The sequence below is a fragment of the Schistocerca americana genome, chromosome 1 (genome assembly GCF_021461395.2).
Source record: "Schistocerca americana isolate TAMUIC-IGC-003095 chromosome 1, iqSchAmer2.1, whole genome shotgun sequence".
Taxonomy (NCBI): Eukaryota; Metazoa; Arthropoda; class Insecta; order Orthoptera; family Acrididae; genus Schistocerca; species Schistocerca americana.
The window spans coordinates 554,521,139-554,546,335 of NC_060119.1; the positions used below are offsets into that span (position 1 = coordinate 554,521,139).

The window sequence follows — 25,197 nt, forward strand, 5'->3', positions numbered from 1 at the left end:
TAGAATTTTAGAACATGTTTTTTGCTCGCGTATCATGTCATTTCTGGAAACCCAGAATCTACTATGTAGGAATCAACATGGATTCCGGAAACAGCGATCGTGTGAGACCCAACTCGCCTTATTTGTTCATGAGACCCAGAAAATATTAGATACAGGCTCCCAGGTAGATGCTATTTTTCTTGACTTCCGGAAGGCGTTCGATACAGTTCCGCACTGTCGCCTGATAAACAAAGTAAGAGCCTACGGAATATCAGACCAGCTGTGTGGCTGGATTGAAGAGTTTTTAGCAAACAGAACACAGCATGTTGTTATCAATGGAGAGACGTCTACAGACGTTAAAGTAACCTCTGGCGTGCCACAGGGGAGTGTTATGGGACCATTGCTTTTCACAATATATATAAATGACTTAGTAGATAGTGTCGGAAGTTCCATGCGGCTTTTCGCGGATGATGCTGTAGTATACAGAGAAGTTGCTGCATTAGAAAATTGTAGCGAAATACAGGAAGATCTGCAGCGGATAGGCACTTGGTGCAGGGAGTGGCAACTGACCCTTGACATAGACAAATGTAATGTATTGCGAATACATAGAAAGAAGGATCCTTTATTGTGTGATTATATGATAGCGGAACAAACACTGGTAGCAGTTACTTCTGTAAAATATCTGGGAGTATGCGTACGGAACGATTTGAAGTGGAATGATCATATAAAATTAATTGTTGGTAAGGCGGGTACCAGGTTGAGATTCATTGGGAGAGTGCTTAGAAAATGTAGTCCATCAACAAAGGAGGTGGCTTACAAAACACTCGTTCGACCTATACTTGAGTATTGCTCATCAGTGTGGGATCCGTACCAGGTCGGGTTGACGGAGGAGATAGAAAAGATCCAAAGAAGAGCGGCGCGTTTCGTCACCGGGTTATTTGGTAACCGTGATAGCGTTACGGAGATGTTTAATAAACTCAAGTGGCAGACTCTGCAAGAGAGGCGCTCTGCATCGCAGTGTAGCTTGCTGTCCAGGTTTCGAGAGGGTGCGTTTCTGGATGAGGTATCGAATATATTGTTTCCCCCTACTTATACCTCCCGAGGAGATCACGAATGTAAAATTAGAGAGATTAGAGCGCGCACGGAGGCTTTCAGACAGTCGTTCTTCCCGCGAACCATACGCGACTGGAACAGGAAAGGGAGGTAATGACAGTGGCACGTAAAGTGCCCTCCGCCACACACCGTTGGGTGGCTTGCGGAGTATCAATGTAGATGTAGATGTAGATGTAGAAATCGGCTGGAAACTTTCCTCATGTCAGCACGTTTTAGGTGTCGCCACCGGCGCCAACCTTTTGTGAATGCTCTGAAAAGCTGATCATTTGCATATCACAGCACCTTCTTCCTGACGGTTAAATTTCGCGTCTGTAGCACATCATCTTTGTGGTGTAGCAATTTTAAATGGCCAGTAAGTGTAAGTGTTGCACTACTTATAGAATGCCCGTCATAGTATTCAGCCCCTCATTACTTTTCAAGGAAAACATCCAACAGTGGACGGACAAAGTTTCCATTTGTTTACCTGTTTTACCTGACATTTTGATTGTACGTATCTTCAAACATATAATGCAAAAGTCTGTGGAGTCTTTCAATTGTTCAATCTTTGTTTCAAATAATACTAACAAAAACCGAAAATCAGTTAACTGAGAAACCGGTTATTTTGATTGGTTTGAACAGTCAGATTAAACTGGAGATGGATGAGAGCTGGTGTAATCGAAAACTAGTTATTTCAGCGGTATCCGCCATCGCTAGCTTGAGCGTTGCCGGGACTCCCCACGAACTCCAGTGGCAGGTAAGAAAAACTTCGGTCTCACGGAGAGATTTCCTGTTGAAATTCCGAGAGCGTGCGTTCCGAGAAGAATCGGGCAACATAATCACTTCCTCTCAGACACGTCTTTTGCGAAATGAGCGTGCTGAGAAAATCAGAATAATTAGAGCTCAGCCAGAGGTTTACGGATAGTCGTTCTTATGACATACAATTCGCGAAAGGAACAGGAAAACGGGGAATTGATTATGGTATCAGTAGTATCCTCCGACTTATACCGCAAGGTGGTTTGCAAAGTACAGATGTACGTAAGAGTTTTAGTAAAAGAAAAATTACTTCTCTCCTACTTGTTACTCAACAACTACTCCTTTCCATGTTCTGCGCTCTTATAGTGTTACATTTATGGTTTACCTCGCCAGTTTGCGAATTGTTAATTTTGAAAATTTCACTCGCGGAGCACCGGGATAGCAGGTTGTTCCGACAATTACTGTCGTGGGCCGCGAGTTGTCATTACGCTAAAATGCTACTATCGCCTGACGTGGCGTGTTAAAGCGAGACCTTGCTCCAGAAACCCGTTCGGCGATAGCCCGCTATCTGGCCAGGCGTCCAGCGCGCACGGCCGCCCCGGAGCAAATTCGCGGCGAGTTTGCAGTCGAGGAAAAAGCGGCCGCTTGCGGACGGCCGGCGAGCAGCGATCGGGGCGCGTTTGTGGAAACGTGGCGGCCGGGTTACGTCAGCAGCCACGGCCGGTAATCACGTACGGGGAACGCGATAACGAAACGCCAGCTGCCAGCAGGCGGCGCGGAGGTCACGGGGGCGGAGAATGGTGGCAGGCCTGCTAGGCCGCTGCCTGCCGGCTGCAGCCGCGTCACTGCGTCAGTCCGGCTCCAGCTGGCGTGCCGCGCGCATCGGTTCCGACCTGCTCACTGCCCACTGCTCGCGGTTCGGCTAAGCCACATAACGCCCGGCCTACCAGCTTCCGTGCTACAGCGCCGCGCCTTATTGTTGCGTCACGAACGGACTCTGGATTCGCGTTCTCTCCTCTTGCACCTACGGTAAACCATTTTCTTCTACATTGTTGTACATATTTGGACATGGAAAACTTTCATGTCCATCTTTAACATCACCTGCTTGATTAGTTGTTGTTGTTGGTGTGTGTGTGTGTGTGTGTGTGTGTGTGTGTGTGTGTGTGTGTGTGTTTTTTACGGCTAGCATACGTCCGAATTTTTCTGGGCATATCCTTTGTTGGCGCCCTGGCATTTGCGTGCGGAAGAATTTTTTAAAACTTTGTTAAAAAGTCATGTATTTTGATTCGTCTTGAGTTCAGAGATAAATTATGCGACAAATTTTCAGCGTGGCGTCCCTCGCTGGCAAATCTGAATGATTTAATGAGCGACCATTAAAGTCCGCACGGAACTTTGACCCCAGCCTCCATTGTCATGATCGTTACGTGTCTAAGTACTATCAACCTGAGTGGTCTAATTGTTATAACAAGCTTAATTTAATATAGTATTCATTGCCACAAATACGCACCGCTTCTGAATATGAACGTCTAAAAATAAGCGTTCAGGAAACCATGTTACTTCCACGTGTAATTTCTGCCACAGAAGATGATTGCACTAAGCACGATAACAAAAGCGTTCCCTCGTACCAGTACTCACCCGGCGTACTTCTGCCTCCGCACCCTGACCCAGTCAAAGTTCAAGGGTCAAGAATAGTGTACAGTCACTGGTTCTCTGTGTAAATATTGCTACTGTAGTATTCTGGATGTGTTTGGAAAAACCTATAGTAGACCGTGTTTTTATGAGGGCTATGAATTTTTTACTTTCTTTTCTGGGTCACTACATTCATGAACCACTTATACAGAAAGGGTTCCTACGAATTATTGAGTGAAAAGTATTTGTAGTGGTAAATTGCGCTCATTTTATCGCTTTTCCATTGTTAATGTATATTGTGTAATTAAGAGTCGTTGTGTGGCTGTTGAATGAAGTGTTCGGTTTTTAATTCCAAAATTTGGGACGTATCCCCTTCTTTCATTCTCAAAATTTAGAAAAGTCCTCATTTTCTGCATTCAAAAAGATGTTAGGCCTAGTGTATGTTGTAGTCACCAGTGCAGAAACTGGTTAGATGCAGCTTTCAAAGCTAGCCTATCTTGTAGGAGCTCCTTTCCCCCCATATCTCCACAAATGCAAAACTAAATCCATTCGAATTCGTAACTTCATGTAGGCTCCCGCAGCCTGTATGAAATTATCATCTACGTAACTGCTCTGTGATTCGTACGCAAGTGCTTGGCAGAGAGGTCGTGTAACCACCCTCACACTACGAGCGTTCCGTTCTCGAATTGAACTACCGATAAAGGAACTCTTAATCTTTCCGTCCGAGCTCTAGATTTCTCTTGTTTTATTACGATGACCATTTCGCCCTGCGTAGATGGGAGTCAAGAAGAGGAGAACGTTGCTGATGGAATTTTCGTGAAAATAAGCGCTGCGATGAAAAATCTATTTGTTTCAATGGTTACTATCCCATCTCACTTACTCTTGTCACATTCTTCCCTATTTCACGACACTACAAAGCTAACTTCTTCTAACTTTTTCATTGTCGTCCGTCAATCCTATCTAGTAAGAATCCCACACCGGGCAGTGTAAGTTGTTCGCAGTTGTAATCCCTAGGTAATATTTGAATCGATAGCTTTTAAAATTGCTGTGTTATCTTATAACCGAAATACGGAGTAATTTTTTAGTGCTCGTTTTCCACGCAGTATTGTACAAGACTTCTATTCTGCTACTGAAATTTCTGGATTATGTCATTGTCAAACATGAGTAATCGATTCCATGTCTTGACAAAGCTGTTAGTTGTAACAAACTTGCAGGATCTTTATAACAGTCCAAACAATAGCTGAGATCACTTACATAAACAACGTAAAGCCTAAACGTTCGGTCAAGTCTTGGTATCACTCCACAATTTTTATCCCACCCATTTCCCTTTATAATCAACAACCATTGCGCGAGGCCTCACGATTCGTCCTCTTTTTTTTCCGGTAAAATTCTGTACCTCTCCATTACTTATTCAGATCTGTCAATCTAATCTTGCACATTCCCATTCTTCTGTAGCACCACATTTCCAGAGCGTCTATTCTCATCTTGTCTGCACTGTTTATCGCCCACTTCACTTCCACTTAAGGCTACACTCCAAAGAAATGCTTTCAGCAAAGACTTCCTTATAGTTAAATTTATGACCAGTGTTCGTAAATTTCTTTTTTTCTGAGAAGTTTTTCTTACTTTTGCAAGTCTGAATTTTATATTCCTTTTAGCTCTGGCGTCGTCGGTTATTTCGCTGCCTAAATAACAAAACTACTTACAGCGTCTCATCTCCTAATATACATCATATGCGCCGAAATACGCGGAGTTTGCCTTATGTGATGGTCATCATACAACTGCTAAAGGATATGACATGTCTGTGCAACCGCTCCTTTCTACTTTATTCGTTCTTCTTCATTTCTTGATAATATTTTAAATCTTGTTACCTCCAAAAGATCCGCTACTTTCTTGCATGGTACTTCTCTTGTTTCCTTTTCCCAACTTTTTTCCATCCAGTCCATCTACTGAAAACTTACGTGTAAAGAAATGACCAAAACGTTTAAATTACTGCTTTTTCAGTAATCAGTATAAGATTTCTTTTGTAACTGATTTCTTTCGAAACGTCTGCATTGGTTTCTCTTCGTCCTGATGGCCCTCGTTAGCCCCCATCCAAACCCACATTTCCATATCTTGCAAGCGCTCTTCGTGCAGCCTTAGCAGTGTGTAGCCTTCACAGCCTTACAGCAGCGCGTTCCAAACGTCTTAAGAACTGTTCTTTTTTTAATTCCTGCAGTAAACGATTTGTTCACCAATAGTTCCCTTCCTTTAATGAAAGCGCGTTTTGCTGCTACAATACTTTTTCTGTTCTGTTTCCTGCACCATGTGTTCTCTTCTGTATTTAAGGTGCCTGAATAACAAAACTGATCATTTTTCTGCTTTATTTATTTCAATCGTGGTGTCAGAAGTTCGTTCATCTAAGATTTGCTTACTAGCGTTATGTTTCTTATTCATTCAAAGTCCAACATTTCATAATTTTTGCCAGTTTCCATAGTATAGTTTGCATATTATGTTTTTCATTGTTAGGTATTGAGGCAACACCACCCGCAAATCGTGTACAATGAATGGGAATTTGATCTGCTTAACTCAAGATGTTTTCGCTTTGAAGACATCATAGCTTTTTCGATAAAAAATGCATAAATTTTATGTTCATGAAGCACTTTTAGCTTTTTAGATAAAAAAAGGTTGTATAAATTCAATGTTCAGGAAGCAATTTTAACTTAATGTTACTCTCGTGTTACACATTTTCTCCAAATTTTACTTACCATTTTAGACATTCGTAACGTGAATAGTGTATAACATATGGGCTGTTTATACACACAAACTAAACTCTGTAGCGCACAGTGAAGAATTTTTTTCTGTTTTACTGTGTCTGAAACAGTGGGTGCTATTCCGAAAATGCACCTCTTGACTCCCACGCATGCTTGTAATTATACTGCTATTTTGCATAGTGTAGCACTTCTTAGTGACTGCTGTGAAAATTTCGTCTCTCAGACAAGGTACAGTTACTTTTTAACACGAGAGAACAACATTTTTGCCCTTATTATTTTGCGTGAGTGTGTGGAATAATAGGAAAGGAGGCTGTAATGTCCTCATTTCTTTATTTTGATGATAATGTTAATTGAAAAAGCGATCTTCAAAGACGCTTAGTTTGAGCTACTCTTCTGGTATTAAAGATTGCCAAAACTGCTGTTATAGAAATGTTGATTGAATTATGTTCTGTACTTTGACCCTTCAAGTAAACTAGTAATATTGCTTCCTTAGAAGCGAAACGGAGTTACTTATGATTTTTTTCCCCCGTAGAACGAAAGGATATCAAAGGATAAATTTACAGCCTACAGTCACATGTGACTTTTCGATTCCGATCACTAGATGCGTCTAACGGAAGCGTAGCGATTAGTTTGCACAAGCACATTCGCAACAAAAAATTTTTTACCCTGACAGTCCAAAAAGTTTCGATATTGGATTAATGAAAAAGAGAGAAAAGTTTAGATGGTGTTTCAATGCTTCTGGTGTTCTTCACATGCAACGCACAGGACGTTCATACAACCTTGCGAGACTGTCGCAGAATTCCTTTTTTGGGATGTTGTTTTGAATGTCAAAAATGTCATCTGAGCGTTCCCCGTTCTTGTTAATTCCTACATTTCGTCGTTTTGTGATAGGTTTATATTGATAACACCAAATGTCATCTGTGATGATTTTTTTCCAGAAAAGATTTTCCGCGTCATGCATTTCAGTTCAGTCGTGGCAGACCTCCTCGCGGCGTTGTTTGCGCGGGAGTCAATGTGTGTGGGACAATCTTCGCACAAACTTTTCCCTTATTCAAAACATTCTGGAGACTGCCTTGAACAGTTGATTTAGAGGTGTTGCTCCATTGTGATTTGTGACACAAGAACGTTGATACGTTACGGTCGCACGTCCACTACCTAACACTGCATCTTCACATAGCACATGATGTTTACAGTAGTTAGTCCAACCTGCCACCGTAGTTCCTGCACTGACGTCGCTCGTATGACAGGAATAAAATCAGTCTCGGAGATTTTTAGACCGACGGGGTACGTGTTCTATTCTTATGAATTTGGCATAATATATATTTTTCTGATGGTAATTAATAATCATCCCCGGAGTTGGCCTTTAATTTGATGGGGAAATGAGAGGAGCTACATGCTAATGTACGAAAGTTAATCTGTATGTTCTACATATGCTACAGGAACCATTTGTTATATCCAAGCGGCTACTTCTTGTTGTATCGGTTATTAATTTGTGGAAAGCAGGAGCTGCCAGGAGTCTTAAAAAACGTCAGTGAAAAAGCTGAACGACTACACCAGTCACCTTCGATATCCACTCTATTCACTATGCAGAATAGTAACCAAACGTTCTTATCAAATGACATGAATCTTAAAATAAACAACTTTGTGGTGCACAATTCATTTAACTTCACTCATAGCAATACAACGCGAAATATGGAACGATAAACGCGTGGAACAGTGGCATGAGTCTCCCGTGTTACTTTGATCTTGCACCTGTAGCATAAGCTTGTAATGCGAGTGACATAAAACGCAGACTTTGTGCTTCTCCCAAACATGCTTACACGCCCTCCAAGCTTCATTGTCACAGCTCCTTCTCATTTCGCTGGTCAGCACGTTCTGTTGTTCCGTAGGATTCTCTCTTTCTATGACCTTCGCTTGTTTCGGCGTTGTACGCACTAGGCACATAAGCGTCCATTTGCGTGTGTTTATCTCCATAGCCACGTAAATATTTGCAAGTTCTTTTTGGATCAAGGGCAAGGAGGGCAGCGTTGAGATACAGTTTCAGCTTTCACATTCGAGTAAGGTCATAAGCTCCGTCTAAACGAAACCTTTTCCATATGGTTGCTACATTTCATAACATCGAAAATATTTTGTAGTAGTTGCAACTTTTTAATCATTTTTATTTCTTCTTTTTGGCAACCTTGCACGGTCGCGAAGCCATAAGGTAATGGAACATATGCTCAGCCTGAATATACACGAGCTGTTCTAAGAGAGACTCAGTATTCGGGGATATGACAGGAACGATCGTTCTAAGCGAAAAAGAACAGTAAACATGAGCTCTAAAATGCACACCTTGAAAACTATAGGCACTTGTTCATTTTCTCTATTGTCCAACATATCTCTTCTACTGAACACGTGCTCCATAGCTCTTAAGCTATGCATTTTGGAGCCAATTTTTTACTAGATAGTTTTTTCTTGTTTGGTCCACACTACCTCCTCCAAAAATATCGAAAGCAAAGAGTTTGCAGTAGAAGAGATTAGTTTCTCAGTATCGAAGATGAAGTTGCGCTCATAGTTCTCAAACCAGACTTCTTTGCTTCGAATGATATTCCTGTCGTATCGCGGAATAATGATAATCCCGCCTGGGACATCCTGCACTCCGGCCGCGGTGGCCTAGCGGTTCTAGGCGCTTCAGTCCGGAACCGCGCGACTACTACGGTCGCAGGTTCGAATCCTGCCTCGGGCATGGATGTGTGTGATGTCCTTAGGCTAGTTAGGTTTAAGTAGTTCTAAGTTCTAGGGGACTGATGACCTCCGATGTTAAGTCCCATAGTGCTAAGAGCCATTTGAAGCATTTTGAACAACCTGCACAAACAGTCTTTTGCTTGTGATTTTAACTTTCAGATCCATTCTGAGGGCGATGGAAGAAATGTTTACCTTACCTCCCTGCAGCTAGAGGGATTTACTTTATGGGGAGAAGAGCGACGTTGAACTACTACTCGCGAAAATTGTAGCACCATGCTATGCCGACGTATTCGTCGCGAGACATACAGTAAATGTTCTGATATTTACATTTTATCGATTATTTTCCCGCCTAAGTTGCACGTTTATTTTTTTAGTGTGACTAGTTTCGAACGGAGCTGATCGGCAGACGTTGTGTAGTTGCGTAAGCAACCCGTCGTGGCCACATGTAATTACCCATTGTGAAATCTAGTTTCAAATGAACACTAATAATTTCGTGTGCAGTTACATGTATCTAAAGATATCAACTCTGTTCGAAACTAGTCCTACAGCAAAAATAAACATGCAACTGAGACGAAAAAAAGCTGATAAATTTGAAAGATGATAGTGAGATTGTGCCGAGACGAAACCAAAGGGAATGCCACTTGACCAAGTTACGAAGACTGGACGATGGAGAATTGTAGGCTTTCGGAAATAATGGTCGCCATATCGCGAATTTGCGCTTTAGTGCTGATATGAGCGGCAGTAAAAAGTTAACTTAGAGTGCCATTGTTCCCCCCCCCCCTCCCCCCTCCCACTCCCTCCCCTCCCCCCCCCCCCCCCCCCCGGCCCCACGCCCTCAGTCTTGTGATGTCTGTTGTACAATATACAGCATAAACGTGCTCCTTTTCCCTTTTAGCAGGTCAGCCCAGACTCGAAAGCGCCCTACCAGCCTAGGTTAGGCACAACAGAAAACCGTCAGTGGCATCCATATTGACCATAAACCGTCGTTGTTGACGAGTCTCACTTTAATTTGGATTACAGCGATGGCCTAGTGTGCCAAAGGCTCAACCGAGACAGTTAACGCCTCCCAGAGAAGAGCACATAACGTTGTGCTGGATGAACGCTCCTGATGTATCGGACCTGTGAAATCAATTTTGGTTGCCAGTTTTTTAAGTTTGTAAACGCATTATAGCTCGATGGCTCAACAGCAATTCAAGAAAGAATTATCTCAAGTCCTGCACTGTCTTTTATATGGGACGCTGAAACTTCCATATGGATTTAAAGGCGTTGCATACTAACTCTCAAAAATTGTCCCACATTTGCTTCAAAACGTTTGTATTGAAGATTGGAGTGTAAATGCTTTACAGCGTGCAAAGATTATTAAATTAGTTCGTTCCTGTTGCTTTGAAAAATGGTTCAAATGGCTCTGAGCACTATGGGACTCAACTGCTGAGGTCATTAGTCCCCTAGAACTTAGAACTAGTTAAACCTAACTAACCTAAGGACATCACAAACATCCATGCCCGAGGCAGGATTCGAACCGGCGACCGTAGCGGTCTCGCGGTTCCAGACTACAGCGCCTTTAACCGCACGGCCACTTCGGCCGGCTGTTGCTTTGAAGCAATTGTGTAAATTGTGTTATTTTATTGAATGAAATGTAGTAAAAAAAAAGTAATTAAATACTGAACTGTAAATTCAAGGGCCCACGGTTTAGTCACCAGTCGATTTTTCTCTCGTTTATCGCTTCCTACGTCTATTACAGTCATCTACTAATGTGAAAAACGATAAATTGAATTTTGGTTCGGAATCCACTTCAAATTGTAGTTCTACATCTACATCCATACTCCGCAAGCCATCTGACGGTGTGTGGCGGAGGGTACCTTGAGTACCTCTATCGGTTCTCCCTTCTAAGTTGGTTCAAAGATCAGAGGACCACACATACGAAAGTATTGCAGTGTCTAAATTTGACAGAACACCTTTACCCGTAAATACAAAATGCAAGTTTAAAATTTTTTACATATTCACTTTACTATTGTTCATAGTTGACAATGCACTTCACACACATGTCCCTAGTGCAACAGGTCACGATAGGAGGGACCATCCATGGCCTGTACAAGCACTGTAAACAAACTGAGACTACTTCATAACAGTTGTGAATCAAAAACATTGGGCTACACATGGCGCGATGCTGAATGAAAGGCGGTTGGCTGTCAACAAGGCAATCGATGAAACCTTCAACCGTAGCAGAATAGTATGGAGAGATCCGTTACTAAACCCTAAGAAATTCTGCTCATATGTAAAAACTGTTTAACGTAGTTTGTATCCAGACACTCACTGACGAGACAGAGACTGAAATATCGAGGATAGCAAAGCAAAAGCAGAAATGCTGAACTCAGTTTTCAAATGTTCCTTCACAAAGGAAAACTCGGAAGTGTCGCCCCAGTTTAATTCTCGCATAACTTCGAAGATGAATGGTGTAGATATTAGTGTCAGCTGCATTGACGAAACTACTGAAATCGCTAAACTCTAACAAAGTCCCCAGGGTCCAATGAAATCCCTCACAGATCCAATTTGCGACTGAGTTAGCTTCTCTTTATCTATAACCTATTGCAGATCCTTCGAACAAGAAACTGTGCTCCGTAGCTGGAAGAAAGCACAGATCACACAAGTCAGGCAGCGGAAGTGAGCGACAGTACTACGACACAGTGTCCTTGACATCCATTTGCTTCAAAATATTGTAACAAATTCTGAGCTCAAATGTAATGAGCTATCTCGAACAGAATGACCACCTCCATGCCAATCAGCATGGATTCCGAAATCATCGATCGTACAAAACCCAACTTGCACTTTTCTCACATGACATCCCAAACGCCACAGATCAAAGCAATTAGACAGACGCAGTAATTCTTGATTTCCGGAAAGCATTTCACTCAGTGCCACACTTACGCTTATTATCGAAATTATGGCGTAATTTGTAACTGGATTGAGGGTTTCTTGGTACGGATGCCTACCATGTTCCGTTAGATGTCGAGTCCTCGACAAATGTAGAACTAACTTCTAGTGTGCCCCTGGGAAGTTCAAAATGGCTCTGAGCACTATGGGACTTAACATCTATGGTCATCAGTCCCCTAGAACTTAGAACTACTTAAACCTAACTAACCTAAGGACATCACACACATCCATGCCCGAGGCAGGATTGGAACCTGCGACCGTAGCAGTCGCGCGGTTCCGGACTGAGCGCCTAGAACCGCATGGCCACCGCGGCCGGCCCTGGGAAGTGTGTTGGGACCCATCCTGTTCATGTTGTATATCAGTAACCCTGCAGACCACATTGACAGTAACCTCTGACTTCTAGCTGATACTGCAGTGTTCTATATGAAGTACTGCCCGGAAAAACTGCACAAATATTCAGTCGGTTCTCGTTAAGATTTCAAAGTGGTACAAAGATTGGCACCTAGCTTTAAATGTTCAGAAATGCAGAACTGTGCACTTCCCAAAAAGAAAAATCGTGGTATACATTAATTACAGTATCAGCGAGTCACAACTGGAATCTGTCACTTCGTACACACAACTGGGTATAACAACTGGTGGGGTTATGAAATGGGACTTTTACAAAGGCTCAGTCGTAGGAGAAACACATGACAGACATCGTTTCATTGCCGGCCGTGGTGGCCGAGCGGTTCTAGGCGCTACAGTCTGGAACCGCGCGACCGCTACGGTCGCAGGTTCGAATCCTGCCTCGGGCATGGATGTGTGTGATGTCCTTAGGTTAGTTAGGTTTAAGTAGTTCTAAGTTCTAGGGGACTGATGACCTTAGAAGTTAAGTCCCATAGTGCTCAGAGCCATTTGAACATCGTTTTATTGGTGGTATGCTAGGGAAATTTTATCAGTCTATAAACGGTATTACTTACAAATCACTCGCGCCGCGCAACCCGCCCTTGAATATTGTTCAGCTGTGTCGGACACGTACCAAACAGCACTAACAGGGGATTCCCAGTGTTGTATTAAGCCAGCGGGGTCCCTATCAAATGCTAAGAAGAGGCGCTTGGTTTGCTTCAGGCCTCAAAGTTTAGGATATAAGATAAAGCAGCATATTACTTTGATCCCTAAATTGTATGTACATCACTTGAAATGGTTATCATCATACAAACATTTAAAAGGTAAATTGCTTTTAAACTGTGAGAAAATATAAACTATACTCTACTGCAATTACATTTTAAATACAGATTCATTTCATTAAATTTGTGCAAAATTATGAAGTTAATACAATGATTGAAATAAGATATTCAATGATAATAAATTTAAGGAAAGAATTTTATTTAAAACCAAATTAAACGTACAGATATAAGGACACAATCATTTTGATAAGGATTTTTTTTTAAATTACCGTTCTGTAAGTATCGAACACACAATCCTTAACTTAAGAACCTAGAGCTATTGGACAAACTCGTCTTATTTTGAATAGTTTAATCATTAGTCTAACGAGAGATTACTTTCGACATATTCTCAAAACGAGAGCCCATCAGGTTGGGTGACTGCATGGTGTGAAACCTGGCACCAAATCCTACACCAGTGTGTGAGTTATTTCAAAATGTCAGTCCCACTCCTGGTGCCTCCGTGGCAAATAAATCTTTTTGTATGCGGAAGTAAATGAATTATAACGATAACTTTTTGCCATCCGATCTAATACCGATAATTGATACCTATACTGTTACGTATTTTGCGCATAGAACCTACTTGTTTCTTTCGTAACTGCGTAGCGTATATAAAGAAAAACATAAGCTTAGCTTATCCTTCATTGCCTCTCGTTTCCCTGTAGGCAAATTTCGCAATCACTAGATAAAATTTTATTTTTCCCTGTTAATATCTTCAAGTGTTGTTAAATCGTAGGATTTTATCCTTTTAGTCCATAGCGACCGGCAAAGAGACGCAGACATCTGACAAATGCAGGAACCGCGAAACTGCTAACACTTTATGCAACAGTACTCCACCACGTAAGTAATCGTCACTCTATACGGTTTGTATCAGAAGTACTGCAGGGATAGTAAATAGACAGGACAAGGAATGAACGACTGTAACAGTAGATTTACAAAAGTAAATACGGTAGCCATTAATTACTTTCTTATTGGTAATCAGAACACTTTTCTAATCGAACGGGTTGTTACGACTAGCTCGTACAACATTGGGGAATTCCCCTGTAAGTTTTGCGGGTACGTTCGCCAACGTAAGGTGTGGTCGACGCACACTTTTAGAAGCGAGTTGAAACTGTTACTACTCTTTGTAGATTTGTACACCATCATTCTTCTGTTGGACAGTATCTAGAGTCTCATTGATACCTAACTTTTCTTTTTTTGTACACCCAGGTGCGGCGCTTGTAATGCGCGGGACCCAAGCATTTGCTAAATCTTGCTACGTGGCTAATCCAGCACTGGGAATATTCAACGTGTACAGAGAAGGGCAGTACGAATGATCGATCAATGGTTTGTTAGAGTAGTTACAGCGCCCGCAGAGGCGTTTAACAGGATCTTCTCACACTCCACACGTGAATGGAACGGGAAGAAGTCGTAATAACTGGTACAAAGGGATGAACCGCCTGTCGAGCACTAAACAGTGGTTTGCGGAGTATAGCTGTAGCTGTAGATCGACATCGAAGGGCGACGTGCGCTGCACTTGTACTCCGGTCTTCACAATCAACTCGGCACTAGTTTCTCACGACTACCACCTGGCCGCATCAAACCAATCAGAAGACTGATGAAAAAAAAAAATGGCTATGTTACTGGCAAGCCAACTCTTTCCCCGCCCCTGCGGAATTATTGGCCTAAACTACCTATTATCCTTTGTGATAATGGACCTTTCACAGTACCAGCTACGTTCGACGAACGCTAACATGTGGTCGTGAGCCGTGGCATTCCCGAGTCCTTGAGCCTTCCGGCTCCCAGAGGATTCCCGCCTGCTGGTTGCTGCGTGCAGCGGCCGTACGGCTTTACTGCCATGGCAGCCCTGTAATAACATATTTATTTATTTTTCATCTTGTTTTGGTCCTGTTGCAAGACGCTGACTCAACCTAACCAACCTTTCGGTCGTTTTGATAATCTGTTCCGGTTGGATCGACTGAGGGACAGATTACTTCCCATGAACTCGGATGCGCAATGTGTGTGTGTGTGTGTGTGTGTGTGTGTGTGTGTGTGAAATCCTACGGGACTTACTGCTAAGGTCATCAGTCCCTAAGCTTACATACTACTTAACCTAAATTATCCTAAGGACAAACACACACATCCACGCCCGAGGGAGGACTCGAACCTCCGCCGGGACCAGCCGCACAATCCATGACTGCAGCGTCCGAGACCGCTCGGCTAATCCCGCGCGGCAATCGATTTGTCGCGCAGTGGATTGAATAATGAGAAATATTTTGCTCTCGTAAAGCAGTCGTGGGTGCCGGTTCTTACAAAATAATGGATTATTAATTGATTGAATTAAAACTCTTGGTCCAAATTAACCCAATTGTATTCAGTCTTTGCAAGCGCATACGTGAAAAAAAGGGAAAGACGACGCTTTAACAAGAATAACAGTGATGCAAAAAAAAAAAAAAAAAAAAAATGACAAACATTGATGTAGACACAATTAACTCAATATTACCCTGAGGTGACAAGTCATGGGATCCCTCCTAATGTCGTGTTGAACGTCCTTTTTGCGCGGCGTGGTGCAGCATAGGGTTGTTGATAAAATATCGATATATTTTTGTATTTTATAGAAATGTCGATGGATTTTGTCGCTACATTTTACCCGATATATCGATATCGAAATAGCGATATCGAAACGCGGTAGTTTTATATTTTTTCGCGATTTTCGGTAAATATTTGAAATTGTTCCTTTGAAATTGTACTAGAGCATAATTTTACTTTCACTGTGTGAAGGAGCCGTACTACTTTTCGAGCTCCATTTACGTCCAATCTTCTTTCATTGTGTGCAACAAGTACAAGTGGGACAAAGAAGAAGCGCCATTAAACTGGGGGGGGGGGGGGGGGGGGGGTTGTTGGCGGGGTGTGAATGGCATAAGATTTGCGATGTGGAGAAATAGCACACCAGTTGCGTTAAAAACAATCTTTGACGCAACTAGCGTGCTGTTCCTGCGCATCGGTATCGTTCGAAAACAGTTGCTGAAAAAGATGACCACAATGTAAAAGAGAATATAGGCCTTTACGGAGGCTGGAGGCGTATGAGGGGATATGCTGACGTCATCTGCGCTCGGCGCTACCAAGACTGCAACGTTTAACCACACCATGCAGTTTTGGCACTAGAACACCTATGTCGCTGGCGTTGAAAAAACCAGGGAAGTCGACATAATGTGTTTCAGAGAAATCCAATATGTGATGAAACCGAACGACGGACCCAACGGACACATGTTATTGTGTCACTTACATGCAGTTACCATTGTTAGCAAAGTGACTGTCGCCAACGAGAACATGCACAGTGTTCCTTTCAATTCTTGCTCTAAGGGGGATAAGGAGGCAGCTAGCTTGTTGATGTACAGAATGTCTAATAATAAATCAATACTTGAATATACGGATCTTACACGGGCAGTATATTTACAATGTGCAGCCGATAATTTTATAGGCAGGTAGGTCAGTTTTTTTCGATATATCGATACGCTTTATTGATATACGGAGAGCTATATAATACTTTTTTAAATATCGATGTATTGGACTCCCGATATTTTTAAAAATATCAAGTGCTAGCGCAGCAACTCGACGAGACGGGGGCACAAGAAGTCGTTGGAAGTCCCTTTGAGAAATATTGAGCCATGCTGCCTCTATAGCTATCTCAATAATTGCGAAAGTATTGCCAGTGCACGAATTTATGCACAAACTGACCTCTAGATTATGTCCCATAAATGTTCGCTGGGATTCATGTCCGGACATCCCAGTGGCCAGATTATTCGCTCGAATTATCCACAATATTCTTCAAATCAATCGCAAATAACTGTGGTCCTGTGACATGGCGCATTGTCATCCATAAAAATTCTATCGTTATTTGGGAACATTAAGTCTATCAATTGCTGCAAATGGTCTCCAAGGAGCCGAACATAACCATTTCCTATCAATGATGCAGTCCATTCCATGTAAACACAACCCACAACATTATGGAATCACCATCAGATTGCACAGAGCCTTGTCGACAACCTGTGCCCATGGCTTCATGGGATCTGCGCCGTACTCGAACCCACCCAACCATCAGTTCATACCAACTGAAATCAGAACTCCTCCGACCAGGCCACTGTTTTCCAATTGTGTAGGGTCCAATCGATATGATCACAAGCCCAAGAGAGGCGCTGCAGGCGATATCGTACTGTTAGCAAAGACACTTGCATTGGTCGTCTGCTTTCCATAGCCCATTAGCGCCAAATTTCACTGCACTGTCCTAACGGATACGGTCGTCGTACATCCCACATTAATATCTGCGGTTATTTCACACAGTGTTGCGTGTCTGTTAGCACAGACAACTCTATGCGAGCCCCGCTGTTCTCGGTCGTTAAGTGAAGGCCGTCGGCCACGTTGTCCGTGGTGAGAGGTAACGCCTGAAATGTGGTATTCTCCGCACGCTTTTGACGCAGCGGATCTCGGCGTATTGAATTCCCTAACAATTTCCGAAATGGAATGTCGCAAGCGTCTAGCTCTAACTGCCATCCTGCGTTCAAAGTTTGTTAATTCCCGTCGTGTGGCCATGATCACGTCGGAAACCTTTTCACCTGAGTTCAAATGACAGATCCGCCTGTAGGCTTCGCCTTTGTCCACAGAGGCCATATTGAACAGCATTTCTTGCCCGATGGCTGCAGTGTATTCACTGCAAACCTGGTGGCCATATCTCGTGCTCTTCAGTATATCATTTCATGCCCCTAGGAATCGTTTCTTCTGTGACTCCTTGAGCAGCCTACAAGCTATCGACCAGTGCTACCCTCGCCATCCTTTGGTGGCGTCCACCCTGGAGCCCATCTATGCCCTGGACCGGTCTCGTCGTTCAGTGGTGTTTGTGTGGACCCCAGGACACGTCGGCATCCAGGGCAACGAACTTGCTGACAGGCTGGGCAAACAGGCTACGCGGAAACCGCTTCTGGAGATGGGCATCTGTGAACCTGACCTGCGTTCTGACTTACGCCGCAGGGTTTTTCGGGTGTGGGAGACGGAATAGCATAACAGTATACACAACAAACTGGGTGTCATTAAGGAGACTTCGAATGTGTGGAAGTCTTCCATGCGGGCCTCTCGCACGGTATCAGTTCTCCTCTGCCGGCTCCTCATTGGCCACGCTTGGGCGCCCCATGGCTACCTCTTGCCCCGTGAAGACCCGCTTGAGTGTAGGTGCGGCGCGCGGTTGACAGTGGCCCATATTATGGTGCATTGTCCCACTTTGACTACCCAGCGATGAAATCTTGGGTTACCGGACTCGTTGCCGCTCACTTTATCTGACAACGCTGCAGTGGCTGATCTAGTTTTACGTTTTATTCGTGAGGGGGGGTTGTTATCATTTGATCTGAGTTTTGGCGCATGTCCTTTGTCCCTCTGTGTCCTCCACCCTAGTGCTTTTAGGGTGGAGGTTTTAATGTGTTGCAGAGTGGCTGGCTTCTTCTTTTTATTTTCGTCGTCGGCCAGCCACTGTAATCTGCTTTCTTGTTTTACTCTCTTCTAACTATTTCTTGCGTCTCTCTGTTGTTTTCTTGTCCTCATTTGTTCCTTCTAGTGTTCGTTGCCTTTCCTTCTTTCTTGTGGTTTTTCCTTTCTTTCTGTTCTATCTTATACGTATCGTATGTTTGATTCTCACTCTTGAGGCTTTGTTTTATTCGGAGCAAGGGACCAATGACCACGCAGTTTGGTCCCTTCCCCTACCCCCCCACCCACTTTTAAACCAACTAACAGCTCCGCCGATGCACTACCCTTTTCTGTTATACCTTGTGTACGCGTTCGTACCGCCATCTGTATACGTACGTATCGCTATCCCATGACTTTTGTTACCTCAGTGTAGATTGGCTTGGCAAGGCCTACAAGGTATAGGGAAGATGCCTGTGACCACCATCTCAACGACTGGACGCGAAATGATTGTTCTGATCAAACAAGGTGTAGATTACACGTGCGAATGCCTATAAGAGCTAAGTCGTGGATGAGCCGTCAGCTTCGAGAGTAGATTTAACGGTGCTGCCTAAACGTATATAGCGTAACCAATGAAAAGACCTAATTGTGATCCTCCTGTGATGACCCACATGCAAGCCGCTCTCACCAGGAATTACACGGAGTTAAGACCTGCATCTGCTGCAGCTTACCGGTGGCAGCAAGTGGTCAGCGATGACATGATGAGGTGACTCGAGATAGCAAGTTGCAGCTCTTGCTATGGCTCTGTCAAGTCTGTCTCGCTTCGCACAAGATCTGTGCAATTGAGCTTCGACCAATGGGAACGACTGAGACAATGATTAACTAATGTGAATTTTCCAAATTGTGCACCAATACCCCATCTAGTAGATATCATTTTAGTCACCCAATGACCTACCTTTCTGTGCATGACATTTTGAGAACTAGAGTTCAAAACTCACTTCCAGATGATGATTTTTTAACCAATGAGCTGCCTTCCCGCGTTGCGAGAGTAATTTGCAGTCAATGTGGAGTGGCGTCCGGATGCCGCCAAACTTCCCCCACAAGCCTGAAAAGAGACAACTTTAACAATGACCGCCGCATAGCTTTCCATGTGAATACGTTACATGGTTATTCCTTGGCCATTCTGGCTTCCCTCAGTTTTCTTGGAAGGCCGGACGGCGAATAACACGGAACCAGGATGCCCTTTGAGCAGAGATTCCGAGCAGTAAAACAACTTTTTAGCTCGGACACTTGTCATTGTCCCTCATACCGAGCTTTTTAGGAGGAGTCACCGACTGCACACCGCGGGGGTGCAGTTTTGAAGAATTTTGCGTGGGCGTGTGTGGCTATCACAACAGCGTGTCCCGTGTAGGTTACCTGTTGGGGGCGGTCGAGCCAATGCCCTCATACTTGTATCGGCTTTTCCTTAAGAATTCGCCATTACCCTATGGATGGGAAAAACCGACCGGTTAAAACCGATATTTTAATTCTGGACAATCGGTATTTTTCGGTATTTGTTAGGTCTCAGGTATAACAGATATGTTTATTTAATACTGATAACCAAGTAAAACTGACACATCAGTTTGCCATAGCAATGGTGCTAAAATGTTTCGTTTTCAAATAAAACTTTTTTAAAAAAAAAGTAATTTTGGTAATAAGTTCTGTGGGCTCTGAATGATTAGTATCATCTTTGAACGATATTGATGAAGTCAACTTACATATCAACACTTCATAGAAGGAGTATTTATGAACAGATTGGACAAAATAAAAATTTACCAGTGGATTGATTAATTAATGATTGAAATTTTAACTAGTCATTTGTCCTGTAAAATCAATATTTTATCTACTAAGTTGTTCATTTGAATATTCTGAAAGAACATTTTTGGTTTTGTCAATAGAAAATCAGTTGCATTCGGATTTCTATTAAAAATTAAAGATATATATTTTACTAAAACGGATTTTTCATTTGAAATAATAAAAGAAAAAGAAAGCTACAAATTTTAGACGAAGACTTATTACTTATCTCACTTCTTTGAAATAATAAGGGCAAGGAAGTTACACCAACAATAATAATTTAAAAACTTAACAAATCATTCCTAATTTTTAATAAAAACAGAAAGTGTGTGATCTGGCTGTGTCTACATAGCTTGTAGCCATTGGAATCGGAAAACTTAAAACGAAAAATAGTCTCCAGCTTAAGTCTCCACCTTAAGCACTGAATGTTCGTAATTCCAAAACAGTGACCGTACAATCTTCTGTTACAACGCGATTTCTTAGCACAATTTAAAAAAATTAGAAGCATTAGGAGAAAACTGCTGAATTTTTTGTGGTATTCAAGCCCTTATTACTTTTCGAGAAAAGTAGCGAACAGTGAAAAGACTTAAGCTTTCTTTTAGTTACGTATTTTATTTTGACATACTGGTTCTACATATCTTGGAACATACAGTGCAAAAGACTGAGGGAAATTTTGAATTTTTAAATCTTCGTTCGATGTCGACGTTTATTGCTCAGAATAATATAAACAAAAAACCGAAAATCGGTTGCTTCAGATATCGATTATTCTGAGCGGTTTTAACTGTCCGGTTAAATTAGAGATGAAAAAACCGGTATACTCGAAAATCAGTTGTTTGAGCGATAAATGCGGTTGCTGCTTTTACCTCCAGAGACTCGGGACACCGTCTGCGAGTCGCTTTCCCTCCTACCTGACTCCGCGGAGTCGTGCAACTCATTAAATAGACGAGATGTAACTCAATATACAGAATGAAAAAAGAATTTGTGCTAGCGACTCGTCCTTTGCAATCGTTGACATATTCCACAATATAAGCTCAGATACCCACCAATCGGTACAATTATACGGATTTCAGTAAATTGGTGTAGTAGCTATGACTATCATCATCACCTGACTGATTGACTGATCGTAAATGCAAATAACTATTTTCATACACTGTATCATGCAGTACATATAACTCATACAATTTATCGCACACCTGACTGCTATGATGTGTCTGCTAATTCTACATTATAAAATTCCTCTTTATTCGATGAGGAATTTATTTACCGGATAGTAACTCTGGTGCATCAGAAATGATTTCAGTTGTTTTAAAGGCTTTCTTGATCAACTTGACGTTAGAAAAGTGACTGATTGTGTTGTACATGTAGGACACATGTGATAGACCCAACGTTTTGGCATGTGGCAGGTAAATGTTATTGCAGTTTCTTGCTCTGTGATGTTGCGAGATATATATAATTTGTGTGTGTGTGTGTGTGTGTGTGTGTGTGTGTGTGTGTGTGTGTGTGTGTGTGTGTAAGGCTCATATCGTTAGCGTAGGGAAAAGAAAATGGCTCTGAGCACTATGGGACTTAACATCTGAGGTCACCAGTCCCCTAGACTCAGAGCTACTTAAACCTAACTAACCTAAGGACATCACAGCGTGTAACAGATTGATGACAGTTTATCAGTAAAAACTTTAATATGTGCGCTCCAATTTAGATCACTCGGCATATATTATTCATAGGAACTCACATCATCAACTAGTTGATCCAATATGTTCATTTGGAATGTCTCTCATTCCTTTACTTTCCAACTTTTAATCGTATCAGAAGCACCAAACACTATATATAACAACCAACAACACGAAATTAGTGAGCAAAAATTTTTAAAATAAAAATCTGTGTATAAAAACCTGTGTGACATGTAGCTTTGCATGGCTAAGAAATATTGGATCAGATCAGATCTGGCTAGAGACACTGAATTTGTGATAGCCTTCATGAGCTGCTCTACAGTGCAGGTGCTTGGGCTTAGTTCGCACTGCGTAAGACGAGTAGTGGCCACAGTCGCACAGCACCGGTTCGTCTAATAGTCCCCATCTATTCATAGTACTTCCTGTTCCTCCGAATCCTGAACGTAGCTTTTTCAAACCGTCGTCTGTGTCCTAGGGAAGATCTTCCCTTACAAAGTTTAGCCCAACCTCGGAGATTTTTTTTGTCACTTCTGTACTCTGAGACTTCCTGTTTTGTGCAGGAAGCTGCTGCTCGAACAGGTTGGCACACAAAAAGGGGGTGGACCATAGGAGTGAACGATTTAATTTTTGCCTTCGTGACTGCCATTCCGCTTCTGATACTAGTAGGGACGATACAGGCTAGACTGAATTAGGCACTATATGCCACGAGAGGCGTACCCACCAGCAGTATAAAAGGAGGTGGGGAGTATTATGTTGTGGGTGGAGAAACACTTAACAGCAGAAGGGATCGGTTAGGAGAGCTCAGTGACTTCGGACGTGCAATAGGCTTTGGCTGTAAAAAACAGCAAGAAATCAACGGAAGGAATCTCTCAGGAATTCGAAAGTGGTACCAGCAGCCTAGCTAGCGTTTTTACTTGCATGTGGAGTTAGAGTGGGGTACAGTGGTCGTCAGCTGTTCATAAACCACACATTTTTGCAGTCAATGCTAAGCAACGCTTGAAGTGGAGCAAATAGCGACGCCACTGGACAGTAAATGACTGGAAGCAGGTGATTTGGAGTGATGACTCACACTGTACCCTGATGGAAGACTTTGGATTTGGCGAATGCATGGAGAACGTTACCTGCTGGCATGTGTAGTGCTAGTGGTGAGGTACAGAGGAACTGGTTTCACAGCATAGGAATGTTTCCCTCGGTTAGTGTGTAATCCCCTTTTTGCGCTTAAGACAACACTAGAAGTGGAAGGACATGCGCACACATTTGTCGGCACTGTATAGTGCTTACAGTAAAGGAACATTTGTACAGGCATTTATGACAAAGCGTCTTACAAAGGACATTAAGAAAGGCAGGAAGATATTTTTGCTTAGCAAGAGTGACAGGATACAAATTTCAGAGTATCTGAGCAGTCAGCGTCAGCCGTGATGAGGACGAAGATGTAAAGATTAAATGGAAAAAAAGTCAAAGGCATTGTGCAACATGACCTAGACAAGTGTGTTTCGAGTAAGGTTTTATGGCATGGGAAAGATCCACCATGGACTAATAGCCGTGTTAGAAAACTATTACATAACCGAAGAAATCTTCATCTCAGATTCAAGAAAAGTGAAAATCTAGCTGACACACACACACACACACACACACACACACACACACACACACACACACACACAAAAACTGAACAAAACGAAAATGAGCGTAAGGAGAGCAATGAGAGCAATGAGAGAAATGTTCAGTGACTTTGAAAGTTAAACTTTTGTCAACCGACATGCGTAAAAAGACCTAAAAGGTTTTGCACATATGTGAAATGAGTAAGTTGATCAAAATCATCTATTCATTCACTCAGTGACCATTTCGGTACCGAAACAAGATAAGAGAGAAGGCCGGAATACTTAATTCGGTCATCCAAAATTGTTTCACTGCGTAAGATCGTAACACGGGCCCTCCTTCCAATCATCGTACAAACGTCGAAATGGTAGATACTGAGATTACCGATTGTGGAATATAAAAACAACTATAACCCCTTTGTGGTGGATAGGCGTCAGGACCAAATCAGGTGCCGGTACCTACAAGATATAAGGGGCATTCAAAAAGAAACGAGCCAGAGACATAATTATAGAAACCAGTACCTGTTGTTAGAAGTATTGACCCTGGCTGTTGAGACACTTGTCCTACTGTGGCACAAGGCGGCGAATGGCTGTCTCATAAAATTCCCGGGGCTGTGATGTTACCCTCCCCCCCCCTCCCCCCCCCCCCCCCCCCCCCCTCCATGGACCTTCCCGTTGGTGCGGAGGCTTGCGCGCCTCAGTGATACAGATGGCCGTACTGTAGGTGCAACCACAACGGAGGGGTATCTGTTGAGAGGCCAGACAAACATGGGGTTCCTGAAGAGGGCAGCAGCCTTTTCAGTAGTTGCAGGGGCAACAGTCTGGATGATTGACTGATCTGGCCTTGTAACACTAACCAAAATGGCCTTGCTGTGCTGGTACTGCAAACGGCTGAAAGCAAGCAGAACTACAGCTGTAATTTTTCCCGAGGGCATGCAGCTTTATTGTATGGTTAAATGATGATGGCGTCCTCTTGGGTAAAATATTTTGGAGGTAAAATGGTCCCTCATTCGGATCTCCGGGCGGGGACTACTCAAGAGGATGTCGCTATCAGGAGAAAGAAAACTGGCATTTTGTGGATTGGAGAGTGGAATGTCGGATCCCGTAATCGGGCAGGTAGATTAGAAAATTTAAAAATGGTAATGGATAGGTTGAAGTTAGATATAGTGGGAATTAGTGAAGTTCGGTGGCAGGAGGAACAAGACTTTTGGTCAGGTGAATACAGGGTTATAATTACAAAATCAAACTGGGGTAATTGAGGAGTAGGTTTAATAATGAATAAAAAAATACGAGTGCGGGTAAGCTACTACAAACAGCATAGTGAACTCATTAATGTGGCCAAGATAGACATGAAGCCCACACCTACTACAATAGTACAAGTATATATGTCAACTAACTCTGCAGATGATGAAGAAATTGGTGAAATGTATGATGAGATAAAAGAAATTATTCAGGTAGTGAAGGGCGACGAAAATTTAACAGTCATGGGTGACTGGAATTCGAGAGTAGGAAAATGGAGAGAAGGAAACGTAGTAGGTGAATATGGATTGGGGGCAAGGAATGAAAGAGGAAGCCGTCTGGAAGAATTTTGCGTAGAGCATAACTTAATTAT

At 42.7% G+C, this 25,197-nt stretch overlaps 1 protein-coding gene across 3 annotated transcripts in view; it reads left to right on the forward strand.

The window, feature by feature from the left end:
- LOC124606150 (organic cation transporter protein-like) overlaps positions 1 to 25,197 on the forward strand; it is a 298,293-nt gene that overhangs the window by 225,528 nt on the left and 47,568 nt on the right. Inside the window, exon 1 of one of the 3 annotated variants that reach the window (XM_047138118.1) lies at positions 2,658 to 2,853. The exons of the other annotated variants lie outside the window; for them this stretch is intronic. The gene's annotated coding sequence lies outside the window, so the exon portion shown is untranslated. Of the gene's footprint in view, positions 1 to 2,657; positions 2,854 to 25,197 lie in introns of those variants that run through there. 3 annotated transcript variants of the gene reach the window in all.